This window comes from Serinus canaria, chromosome W, assembly GCF_022539315.1.
Source record: "Serinus canaria isolate serCan28SL12 chromosome W, serCan2020, whole genome shotgun sequence".
NCBI lineage: Eukaryota > Metazoa > Chordata > Aves > Passeriformes > Fringillidae > Serinus > Serinus canaria.
The window spans coordinates 2,882,923-2,895,964 of record NC_066342.1 but is presented as its reverse complement, the minus strand read 5'-3'; the positions used below and the strand labels follow the sequence as shown (position 1 = coordinate 2,895,964).

At 44.5% G+C, this 13,042-nt stretch overlaps 1 protein-coding gene across 3 annotated transcripts in view; it reads left to right on the top strand.

The window, feature by feature from the left end:
• Positions 1-342: 342 nt before the first annotated feature.
• Positions 343-13,042, top strand: part of LOC103824813 (uncharacterized protein C18orf25-like) — a 101,354-nt gene continuing 88,654 nt past the window's right edge. For 2 of the 3 annotated variants that reach the window (XM_050986409.1, XM_050986408.1), the window contains exon 1: positions 343-1,348. The gene's annotated coding sequence lies outside the window, so the exon portion shown is untranslated. The remainder of the gene's footprint in view (positions 1,349-13,042) is intronic. The other variant, XM_050986411.1, reaches the window with a different exon arrangement.

Sequence of the window (13,042 nt, the reverse complement as noted above, 5' to 3'; positions counted from 1 at the left end):
AAGGATATTTAATGTATGTATTACAATGTCACCCTAATGTCACATCACCCTCCCCTGCCCAGTCCTGGGGTCTCTGATCTCAGGGAGTGCAGAGGCAGGATCGCCAGGATGTTATAAATGACAAATATGGTTATTGGCTTTCGCATTCATGTATTAGCTTTTGCAAGTTATTATTGATCACAAAGATTTTGATATAGTACAATTTGTAATTCCTTTTAATTGCTTTTGGTATAGTATAATCTGACAGCTTATGTATACACCGTATAGCTTATATTAGTGTAAGAAACATATTTTAGGCCTTAGCATAATATTAAAATAGACACTATGTAATGGTAAAATGCTTTTATTCATGTAACTAACTCAGAGAATGCTGTAAAATAATTATGTGGTTTCACACAATTTTGGACTATCTTATCATTCAGATAAGATAGTAGTGACAAAAACCAGAACACCAAGGGAAGAATTTATTAACTCTTATCAGGGAGTGCAATAAGAACAGGATAGAACCACGAGAAGAAATAAAATATATTGATTTGATCTACAAGATAGCATGAAGACAAGTCAAGGGTTAAAACCAAGCAAAAGAATTCCGAGAACGTCTAAACTCACAGGAATGTTTGAATATGTATAAACTCTCATGAATATGCATATAACTCCCTAACCTTGTATAAGAACATTGTTTTAAGCTAACCGCGTGTTTTCGGAGTATTGCCAAACATCACAGCGCTGGATATTAACCCTTTTTATCCCTTATTAAACTTTTATAAAAAAAAATAAAATAGTGAGTTCTGTTTCTCACAAGGATCAGTGTTGTAGGAAGATGTAGCGTTGGACAAGGGACCAGGGCGAGCGTTTGCGGTGCCGAGATCCTGAGGCCTTCACCTGCGTCTCTCCCGAGCTCAATTTCGTCGCCCGGCCCCTGCGCCAGGGAAAGACGTTTCTTTCTTCCTGTTTCCTTCAGCTTCCTCCTCAGCTCTTTTCCTTTGGTGAGTCGCTCCGACTACTGTGCTTGCTTTACACACTCTACTTCGCCACTGGCGAACCGCCACCCTCCGCTCCCCTTAGGGCTTGAGGGCAGGGGAGGGAGGGGACGGGGCCTCGGTCGCTCTGCGCCATGGAGTGGTGCTGGCGGGCTCGGCAGCCGCTCTGCGCGGTGCTCAGTTGTTCCGGCGGTGGCGGAAAAAGGAAGTGACGCCACATGCAGAGCCCTGCGGCCTCCGGTGACATTCTTTCTGGCGCTGGGGGCGCGGAGTGGCGTCCGCGCGGCTAAAACCTAGCTCCTTCCGGCCACCCATGCCCCAGCTGTTACCCCCCTGGTGGAGGCTAGGACGGGCCTTGCGGTGTCCAGGTGAGTGGGGCCGGTGCGGCCAGGGCTCACCCACTGCCTGCTTCTGTAGGGCCGGGCCACCGTGCCTCAGCCGCGGGGGCGCCGGAGCCGTTGTCGTTAGCTCGGCTGCGCGTGGGCGAGAGAAGGCAAGGCGCTAAGGGAGAGGCGGATACTGGCCTCGCACTCCCCCAACCTTCCCCCGGGACTGGCGGAGGCGGGAGGGCACACTCCAGGGGCCCGGTTCCATCAGGGTCTGGAAGGCCCGCGCCGGCCGAGGGCTTTTCAGGGAAACGAGAGTCTGTTGGGAGCTTACAGTACTGACTGCTTTGGTAATAGTGATGTCCATCACGGCCCGGCCCGGTACTGGGACCGCGGGATCCAGCCCAGCCGCCTCTTTTCAGCTCTAATCTTGCCTGGAGTCAGCGGATTAAAGCCTCACCACAGCTCCTGGAAGCAACATTGGCCACTTAGTCTTTCCTGGGACATCTCTAAAGTGCTGTGAGATCGTGTTAGCTGTTTCGAAAAAACCCTTTGAAAAACAAGGGGTATAAACTGCTTCAGTTTTATGCTTCTCTAGTTTTTTTGCTTCTTGGTTCACCTCGTGGGAAGCTATATTTTATGTAGAAAAAAGTTCCAAATTGTTCGTTGCTTATCTAGCCTGAGTTCTCTTTGAGCTCCTAATATCTAGGTTGCTGTTGTGTCTTTGAGCAACACAGTCATCGGTAAAGAATGTAAAATTTAACTGCTACCTTTTTCTTTATAGAAGGAAAAAGGTAGTCTGAGGAGACTTGAAATAATTTATGTATTACCCCAATTCCAATATTGAAACTTTCTTTGCCTTTATTTTTAATTGTATTTTTGTATTAGTTTGTTAATAGCAGAATAATGCAACTTGTCTTAAATTTTGTAGGTACTTTTGTGAAACCATAACTGTAATAATTTAGTTAAACAAGGTCTTGATTGTAACTAGTTACACACTTTAAACCAGCACAAAATACCTGTTTCAAAGGCTGGAAAAAAATCTTGTCTATAGGGATTCTATGGCATAAGTCAGTCCTGTTTGGTATTGTGGTTTGGGTTTTTTTCACTGTAAGGTAATTCCAGCTTTTAAAAATGAATGAGTAGTAAATATTTGGACCTTTGAGCATCTCTTTAAAGATGTAAAATTTCTCTTATTTCCCAGTCCCAACAATTTTATTTTAAGTCTCCCTTGGGACTTTTCAAGACCATAAGACCAAATAATAGTTTCACTTATAGGCAAGGGCTAGCCTATTTTTCAGTTTTCAAGCTAAGTTTTAAGTCCAAACAGTAATAGCTCTCCCCTTAGAACAGCAAGCAAACATTAAATTTAAAAGGTTTCTCTTAAAGTATCCTACGTTGCTTAAGTCTATTAAAAATGTGATGTTTGACCTTAAGATGGAAACTGAGTATGGTACTCTTTTGAGGTCTTCACCTTGTGGTTCTCCTGCTTTAGTTAGCACCTGTAATGACCATTTCTATGATATAAGAGCTGAAAGTCAGGCAGTCACAACAGCACAGCTTCTCTGCTACTCTGGAAGAGGGTAACATCGCTTTTGCAGAGCAAATAGGTTTGTAACAAGCTCTAAGGCGTCATTAAGTTACTTGTTATGTGTTTTCTAAGCCCAAATAACTTCCCCCCCATCCTTCATGTATGATACCAAAACAGTGAGATGAAATGTGGAGAACTCAGCTGTCTGACAGCAATCATTTTTAAGCATAATTTTATGAATATTTCTTACCTTTATTGATCTAGCATAGTTTGATGCTGGCAAAAGAAGCTCCAAAGGGGGTGATTATGTGGCTGCTAAAGGCTTATAAAATAGTGCTTTTTGTGGTTCATACATACCAGTAATGCTGGTATTCTGTGTAGGGACTTAAAAGGAGGGACTTTGGGGGTAATGGAAGATAGTACGTGAGTTTGGGCAGCTGGTATTTATGCCCAAGTATGAGGATAACACTTCTGACTCATTTTTAAGCACTTTATTTTTTAATTATAATGTGTAGACTATTTCTGTTTGCTCTTTAGCCTAATTGGTGGTTGACATGAAGACGTGCAATGAGATTCCTGAGAAATGAGGAAGAGGAAAGTGACCATAGTCTTACGCATTCAAGCGTATGATGTGTATTGCAGTACGGCCTGGGCATTTATGCTTTCGCTCGATAAGTTCATGCAGTCTGCCTGCCTGGTAGAAATTAAAGTGCACAAACAACCTGGGAAATGAGTGGATACAATAAACTGGGTACTCTGAAGGGAGGGGAAAAGGTAGGGAACCTGATGCCAACCACCAGGCAGTTGAGAAAGGTTGATAGAGTGATCACAACACAGAAACTAAGCCCTGCTCTAACTGATAGAAGAGAAATAGGAAGGATGATTGTGTACATTTCACAAATAAGCAGATCACACTGGTAGCTGACAGTGTGGAGGAGGTAGGGATTAATCAGGTAAAATAAGATTGAATTACCAAGAGTAAATATGGAGAATCATGAGAGGCTTTGAACACTAAATGTTAGGGAGATAGGTGGATACAACTTGATCTTGTTATAACGAGACCAAGTTATATACCGAGAATTTGGATGCTTTTGTGTATGCATTCACTGTGATCTGAAAGATTCATGCAACACATGCCCTCAAAGTCTTCACAACCATTCCTTGTGATAACAGCAGGAAGTCAATTGCAGCTCTGTTTTGAAGGGTAGCATGTCTGATACTGTCAACGTCTGTTAGTAGCTCACTTAGTACCTGAGACATGGCCGTGGTTTGCCTACTCAGCCAACATCCTAGATTGCCTAAACTTTTCAAAGCTTTTGCTGCAGCAACTCCAGGTGCCAATACTGAGGCTGCTATTCTTTTTCCTTTGCTCCAAAAATTAATTTAGTCTTTGAAATCCAGTTAAAATTACTGGATAAATCTTTTATGCCTAATTTTTCAATCACGAATTAAGGCAATCTCAGGTGCTAGCACAGTAAACCTCTCCAAGCTACATGGTCTGCTTGTCTCGGTTTGAAAAAGCAGGTGTCTGCTAAGGAAGGCAGGAGCCTTCCTTGAAATGGAAAATACAAACCCCTTCCCTCCGAATTATTATAATTTTAAAATTAAGGGGCTCTTAGGCAAAGATATGGGAATAGGAATAAGAGTTCTTTAGTAGGAAAATTAAAAATACAACTGTAATAGTACAAAAAAGAAAAAGAAAACAAACCACTGACAGAGTCAGAATATGACTTGACACCCTGTGGGTCAGGGTGTTGGTAGCAGTCCGATTGAATGGTGGCTGCAGTCCTTCTGGAGCGATAGATGTGGTTCTGTTGAAGCAGTGATCCTGTAGAAGGGTGTAGTTTTCCTCTGAAGATCCAGTGGTGGTGTAGATGGGCCTGGTCTTCCTCTGGGAATCCAGTGGAGAAGAAAGCTGCTCCTCTGGGAATCCAGTGGGGAAAGACTGCTTCTGGTGTTCTAGATCTCAGATTATATCTAGGTAGGAATGCTTGGCTCCTCCCCCTGAGCAGAACCTCTCACAATGGGATGATGTAATTTTATCAGTCATGCAGTGAGACTCAAAGACCCATTAGTAGAAGATATTTACAGGAGGGAGGATTGGTTTGTGGAAGAGATAAAGAAAACTGCCCAATTGACAGAAGATAACTGCACCACCTCGTACAGATGGCAAATAGAATGCACACCCCCAGCTAAATCTTTCAACCTAAGACAATGCCTCTGATGCAAGATGGAATGGCAGGCCATGCTTTGTTTCCACAAATGAGAAACATCCCAGATCATAACTGTAACTGGGAATCACTGGACCAGGAAAAGATGGGTGAGGTGTAGTTACACCACATCCTTTCATTTTTATAGACTGGGTTATGTGGGGAAACATCCCACCATGTATTTGTTTGCTTTCATCTAGCCTGGGCATCAGTGATACTTCGTATTAATTCGGGAGTCTTTTTAATATAATGAAATCTAGCAAAAAAAATCCATTTTTACAGAGCTCAGAATTTCCAATTCTTGGGATTCTAGTGGTGCATGTGGTAATTTCCAGGCTCAGTAATCTCCGTTATCAACGGGATTGTGAATCCATTCATTGTGGGGATACAACACACGGATGGCATACTTGTTTAGTGGCCACACATGCATTGGTAACCCAACTAAACAGGTGGAATAGGGGTTGTCACAGATGGCTACTGACAGACACAGCGTTTCCTGCTTGGTGATGTTAGCTAATGTGTCACGGCCAGGTAGAGGGGAGCACACACCGACACGATGTAGAATTCCAAAAAGCTCTGTTTATTGTTTACAAAGCTCGTATTCTTATAATGTTCTCCTCTTCCGTACATGCGATCACGCAAAATATAATTGGAGGGTCCGCTTTGTGCACGAGGCATGCACGCGTCCTTATCAATTTCTAATTGGCTAGTTACATATGTGCAGCTTAAGCATTTTGTTTTTGCCTTGCGGATTTCAGCATCCTGTTTTACCTCTCTTGCTTGCCAGCTTCTTGCTTATCACCTCCTCATACTTAGGTTCAAGGAGAGGATGTTCCTACAGCTTACTGTAAACCTGTCCCACTGCCCATGATTGTCCCCCGACATCTCCCCCTCTTTTTTCAAATAAAGCATCAGTCATTTGTTGCAATCGATTCATAATACACTGCACTAAACATGGTCCAAAAAGCAAGCAAAGCAAAATTATAATCACCGGCCCAACAAGCATCATAATAAAACTCTTTAACCATCCAGTAATTCCTAACGAATGCAACCAACCTTCTAACCCTAGACCTTCCTGTCTTTGTAGGTGTCCTGTTAGTTCATACAGTTTTTGTATTTGTGCATGAATTGATTTTGAATGGTCAGACAAATTCATGCAACACATCCCTTTAATTTCTTCACACCCATGCCCTTGCGCTAAAAGCAAAAAATCAATAGCTGCTCTATTTTGCAAAGTAGCGTGTCTAACTGAGTCAACATCTAACAATAATTTTGCTAAGGCTAGTGAAGTAACATTTGTTTGTTTAGCTAGCCATCAGCCCAACTTCCTTAAGGTGGCGTGAGCTCCTGCAGAGGCTACCCCCAGAGCTAAAAAGGATGCAGCTACAATAGCTTCTGGAGACCAAAATTCAACATTATCCTTACATTCCTTGGTAAAGGTATGTGTCATTCTTTTATCCCTACGATGGTGACGGCTCATGTTTAATATCATCGACATGTTTGGCGTTAATAATGTTAGTCTCCCTATAGAACATGGTCCACCTCTCAACCGCGAAGGGATTCCTGGCCAAGCACCGTCCCCACATATTAAAAAGTAGCCCTGAGGCAACTGAATAGGGTTATTGGAAAAAATAGATGTGTTTGCACTCTCATACTTACACCAAAAGGAGCCATTCCTATACACAGGCAAACTGGAGTTAACTACAGTGGTGTGATTCACCCCCATTTGTGTTCTGGTACTATGATTAAAATACACACAAACGTCCATTTTCACTGAGCCTAATAAATCTAATTCTTGTGGCTCCTGGTTGGCTATGGGTAAATATGGAGCCCACTGATCCCATCCATCTACAGTTGTATTTAAGTCACTGCTGTTACAAGTAGGAGTGGAGCTAGGACAAGGCCAAAAATCTGTAGGCAATCCCACTAAACAGGTTGAAAATGGATTGCCCGGTGTAGACAAAGACAAGCAAATAGAGTCTTGATTAGTTAAGTTTGCCATAGTAACCCAAATGTTTGTTTTTGGTTGAGGGGGTATCCATGCCGTACTTACAGAAATCCAAATTACCCACAGCGCTATCATCTTTTCTTTCTATCTTTCTTCTTTCTGAGTCTTGCATCTGGTCTTACTTTACACCTTTGTAGCGCTGAAATACACCGATCTAATTCTCTTTCTGCGTTTCCCTCAAATGGGCCAACTATAGAATGAAGTGACAAAGGAACTCTGCCAATACATCTGGCTGTTATTATGCAAGAGTTGCTTTGTTTCCTCAGTCGCTCAATCTGCTGGTCTAAGTCCCACCTATGATATGCTAGCACCTTTTGTTCTGGGCATTCAAATAATTGCAATGCTTCAGGTAAGCTGAGGTTCAATTTTTCCTGCAATTCCCTTTCCCACGATGTGAACCGATATTGAAACCAACAACTACCACACCATAGTTGTAACAACAGGGACTGATGGACCCACTGTTTCTTTTTACACCCTCCACAATGAAAGGCAACCCATGCACTACAACCCCATCGGTTACAGCCGACACACTGCGAACCAGGTCCCTTATAATGAAATGCATGCACTGCTTCAATCAAGTCAACAAAGTTATGTAGTGTTCGACACCATTGAATGTGCCGATCTAGGGCACATGAGTGTCCTTTCAACAGCTGCAATCGTGGAATCAACAATAATTGTATTTTGTGATTTACTCTTTCCACATCAGTCTCTGTCAGCTGGTGTAACGCTCTGATCATCCGTCTTCTGTTCGAGTAAGGGACGAACCCACTTCGCAGGAACCCAAAGTGGTTTGTCCTTTCCTGCAGAAACACAAGCGTACCCCCGACCCCAAGTTAATAAAGTATATTCCTTTTGATCCCATACTCTTGTTTTCGGGTCCCACATCTGGACAGGTGCATTAAGGGTAGCATTTCCCTTAAAAAAATGTAATTTAATAGGTAATTCAACCTCCTTATCATTAATAGATATTGGGTTTTTCCAATTCAATACAAAACATGCTTTGGCTACCATATCGTGGGGTGAGAGGGCTATCTCCCCCTCTTTTTTCAACACCCCAAGTAGCCGTTTGATGTCTTGATGGCGATGCTCCACAATACCCTGCCCTGTACTATTATAGGAATACCCGTAACATGTTTAATGTTCCATTGACTTAAAAATTGACAACTATATTGTCCGACATAACTGGGGCCATTATCTGTTTTTATCGTTTGTGGCACTCCTAACTCCGCAAAGGCTTGTAACCAGTGCTGTTTAACTGCACGAAACACAGTAGTTGACAATGCAGTAGCCCAAACCGCATGACTATAAGTGTCCACAGAGACATGTATATACTTCAAGCGGCCAAAAGGTGAATATTCTGTGATGTCCGTCTGCCAAACTGATCTCGGTTCTGTGTCTTGAGGGTTAACACCTTGATGTTGCAGGGGGGGTATTCTTGCACAGTCTGGGCACGCTGCAATGATAGTTCGTGCCTGGGCCCGTGGGATGCCGAATTCTTGCAGCCCACGAGAAGATTGGTGAAAAAATTCATGAGAACGCCGTGCTGCCTCAAACCCCTGTAATGAAACTGCTCCAGATACAGCATTATCAATAACCGCATTACCTTCTGTAAATATTCCAGGGATGTTAGTATGGCTTCGCATATGGGTGCACCAAAGATTGTGACATCTTTCAGCCAACAGGCCTTTTAGCTGGATGACCAATTCAGCAATCTCCGGCGTTCCTATTTTACCTATCTTCGCTTGATCTACCCGATTAACTATGCTCACTGCATACTGTGAATCCGAAATCAAATTTATTGGGTCACTATAAAAATGACTCAAAGCTGCAGCAATAGGTTTGAGTTCTAATATCTGGACTGAACGATTTAACTCTCCCCAAACCTTCGTCTCCCAACCTTTGGTGCTTTTCCACGCAAACCCATACTTACCAGTTTTCCCACTGGCATCAGTAAAAACGGTAATCGCTTCAGGTATAGGTTTTTGCTTTACTATTAGACCTCTCTGAATAACAGAGGTGGTTTTAAATATGGGGTGTGAAGGATAATGTACTGATAACTCAACTCCTTTTACTGCTAATGCAAAAGACATTGAGGCCTGAGACCACTCTTGAATTAGCTCTGTTGTTCTCCATGGTACAATAAACAATGATGGATCAACTCCAAAGACCAATCGTACCCTCTCTTTTGCTTTTAACAATAATGATCCAATGTATTCTTGTGGTGTAGTCACGGACGCGGATGGCTGATGTGAGGGAAACACCCATTCCATAATGGTTAGGTGTTTCTCTATCTCTTGCGCTACTATAGCAGAGCGGTTACTCTCAGGTCCATACACTGCCACTATTATAGGATACCGAGGATCATAGCGATAAACCTGTTGCTGACCAATTTTTTGTTCAATTACTCGAAGGGCCTCGCATGCCTCATTTGTTAAAGCCCACGGCTCTGAGGGGCTCTTTGTATTTTGAAGCAATTCAAACAAGGGAGCTAAGTCTGCTTTGGTCACTCCACACCAGGTGCAAACCCATTGTATGTCTCCAACCAGTTTTTGTACATCATTACAGTGGTAATATGGTCATGTAGTTTAAGCTTCCCTGGGCGCACCCGTGTTTCGGTGACCATCATTCCCAAATATAACCAAGGACTACTCCTCTGAACCTTTTCTGGAGCGACACGAAGGCCATATTGACTCAGGGCCTTCACCAAGGAGGTTTCCATTTCCTGCGAAATGGCTTGTTTGTCTGCCACTAATATATCATCCATACAATGATACAATATGGCTTTCGGATATTGTCTTTTCCATTGTTGGATAGCTAAGTCTACATACCACTGGCAAATTATCGGCGAGTTCCGCATGCCTTGTGGTAGTACGGTCCACTCATACCTGGGAGCAGGTCGAGAGGTGGTTTTGAGGTACACTGAAGGCAAATCGCTCCGTGTCGTCAGGGTGCAAAGGAATAGAGAAAAAACAATCTTTCAAATCAATGATTAACAAATACCATTCTCGTGGCAAAGCTACCGGGGAAGGCAGACCTGGCTGTAGCGCCCCCATGGGTTTCATCACCGCATTCACAGCTCTGAGATCGTGCAACAATCTCCATTTTCCTGATTTCTTTTTAATTACAAAAATGGGAGTGTTCCATGCACTTAATGACGGCTTTATATGACCAAGTTTTAACTGTTCTGCTATTAATTCCTCTAGAGGCTGCAATTTTTCATCAGTAAGCGGCCACTGAGGCACCCATACTGGTTTGTCTGATTCCCATTGTATTTTCAATATGGGCGGCCTCTGCTCCTCAGCAGCCGCCACTAAAAATCCTTAGTCTGCAGTGTCAATCCCCACTGTGCCATAGCATCTCTACCCAAAATCCATAGTGGCGTATACATGACATATGGCCGTACCCATGCCTGCCTTCCCTCCATAGCATCTTTTATACAAACGAAATTTACACTTTGTAAAGTTCTGGAATCCCCTCCTATACCGCTGACTACAGTTGCAACTGTTTGTAAAGGCCAATGCTTTGGCCAAGCTGAAACAGGCACGATCGTGACATCCGATCCTGTATCCAGCATCATTTCCACCCCTGCCTTTTGCAACTCTTCTCCATTATTGCTGATAAAAATGCACCGCATGGGTCGTGCCGCCTGTATAGTTGTTGTGAACAATACCAAAGGCCCTGCAGTTTCTCCTGTGCTCCCAAAAGCCCCCTCTCCCCATTTACTTAACCTGGCCACTGGCACCTGCGAATAAAAAGGAATAAGCTGCGCTATCCTGCTCCCTTGGTTAATTGTTACAGGTGGGGCAAAAAACCTTAACCATTATTTTGATTATTCCCTCATAATCTGCATCTATCAGTCCCGGCAAAACAAATATACCTTGTTTACTTGCTGATGAGCAGCCAATTAACAAAGCACTTAACCCTTCCCCCAACGGTCCTGTTGCGGTTGAATCAATCACTGTCACCTCACCAGTCGAGATGGTCACTGTTCCTGCCACGGCCAAATCGACTCCTGCACTTCCTGAGGTGGCGGCGACGAGCTCGTGGAGAAAGCCATGGCTTGTTGTCCTTTCGCTGGGTACTTCTGAGCCGCGCCCAACCCGCGGCCCTGGAGGTTTCCCAGCAGAGGAGTTCTGTCCTTCTTAAAGCGGGACCGACATTCGGATGCCTTGTGGCCAAACTTTTCACAGCGGTTACAAACACCCGAGAATGTAGAGGGTCGAGGGGTCCCACCTCCACCCACCTTCATTGGGCAGGCCTTTTTCAGGTGACCCCTCCCCCCACATTGAAAGCATACCCCGGGGCCTCTGTCCCCCTTCCCCAACCCTCCTTGTTTCAATGCTGCTGCTAAGGCCACGGCATGAATATTAGCCTTCTGTTTCTCCTCCTCCCAAGGCGACCGAGAGCAGGTTTCCACCATATGTACCAGGGAGGCACCTGGTCGCAACGTGGCAAGCAATCTTTTACATGTGTCATTTGCATTTTGAGTAGCTATTTCCTTTACCAAGGTTGTTTTTAAATCAGGGTTCATATCAGGAGCATTGTCAACAGCCTCTCTTATGCGATCAACAAAAGTTAAAAAGGGCTCACTTGCTCCTTGTCTTATCTGCAGATATGGAAAATTAGGTTTCCCCATTTGCGGCAGAGCATTAAAGGCTTCTAAAGCAGCAGCTTTACTTTTCGCCAGCACCCGTACTGGTAGTGCTGCTTGTCGCTGAGGATCTCTGTAGGGGCCAGACCCCATTAACATATCAAGGGAAGCTACTCTCAAGGGATCCCCTTGGGGCAAATTCACATTATCTAGCTGTCTTTCCTCCAAACGTTCCTGCCACTTTACCAAGAATAAGGTATACGCAGTGGTTCCTAATAAGGTCTCCATCAGTAGTCGAATATCTGCTGGCACTAATTCCTGATACTTCATAAAGGCAGTCATCTGCCTGCGGACTGCAGAATTGTTTGCCCCATAGGCCATTACACTCTGTTGTAGCTTCGTTACCCACTGCCATTCCAATGCTCTCCATTCTGGCCCATTCGCAGTGGCAACTACAGGAGCAGATATAACTGGTTCAAGCACAACTTCCCCTTTCAAGTCAGCCTGAGTAATAAACCCCCGCCACCTTTTATTCATATCAAAGCTAGTATCCTTGGGGATATATCCTTTTTTCTGTTCTTTTTGATACATTTCATGTAACAATTCCTGTTTTTCTTCCTCCGTTAAGCCCTCTCCTGGCCCAAATACCCTTTTAAGCTCCTTGTGCCTCTCCTCCACCATCATTCGCCCATGCTTTATTGCCCTTATCACTCCATCCCGACCTCCCCAATCCATTTGTTCTTTCCTATCTAATTGGTTTTCAATATTCATTATTCCCTCCTTCACAGCCTGCATAGCTTTCTCATACATCTCCCGCCTCTTCCCTTTTTCTCCCCTCTTGTCCAAATCCTGCATGGCTATCATAAGATCAGCCATCTGGTGTCGCTGTTTCCTCAGCTCCGCAATCAGCTCGCTGTACGGAGATTTCGCCGGGGGGGGGTGGGAGAAGAAGGGGGGAACTCAAGAACATCGGGCAGGCGGATATCCATCAGACTTGGTTCCGCCGCGGGTGCTGGCGGCGCTGAGCCACCTTCAGCGGCGCCTGGAGGAGCTGGAAACCTGCCTGCATCGCGCCGAGGGAGGCCGGGACGGCCCGGGGGCTCCGGGGGGCCCGGGGGCGGCGGCGCCGTCGGCTTTAAGGGTTTGTCCGGATTCCAAGGGGGAATGATATCATCGAATTCCCCTCTCCATCCCACCAGGGCGGCAATTTTTGCCTCGGGCTCACAAGGAGGGACAGAATCAGAAAGCGGTTCCCGTTCTGTCAGTCTCTCTGCCTCCTCTCGCCTTTCAGGCGTCTTTGCTTTTCTTAAAGCGTCCTGTAAAGCAGCCGCAATCTCCGCATCAGCATGCACTTGGTCAATCATTAGTTTAATTGTGCGATATGTCCGAGCAAAAT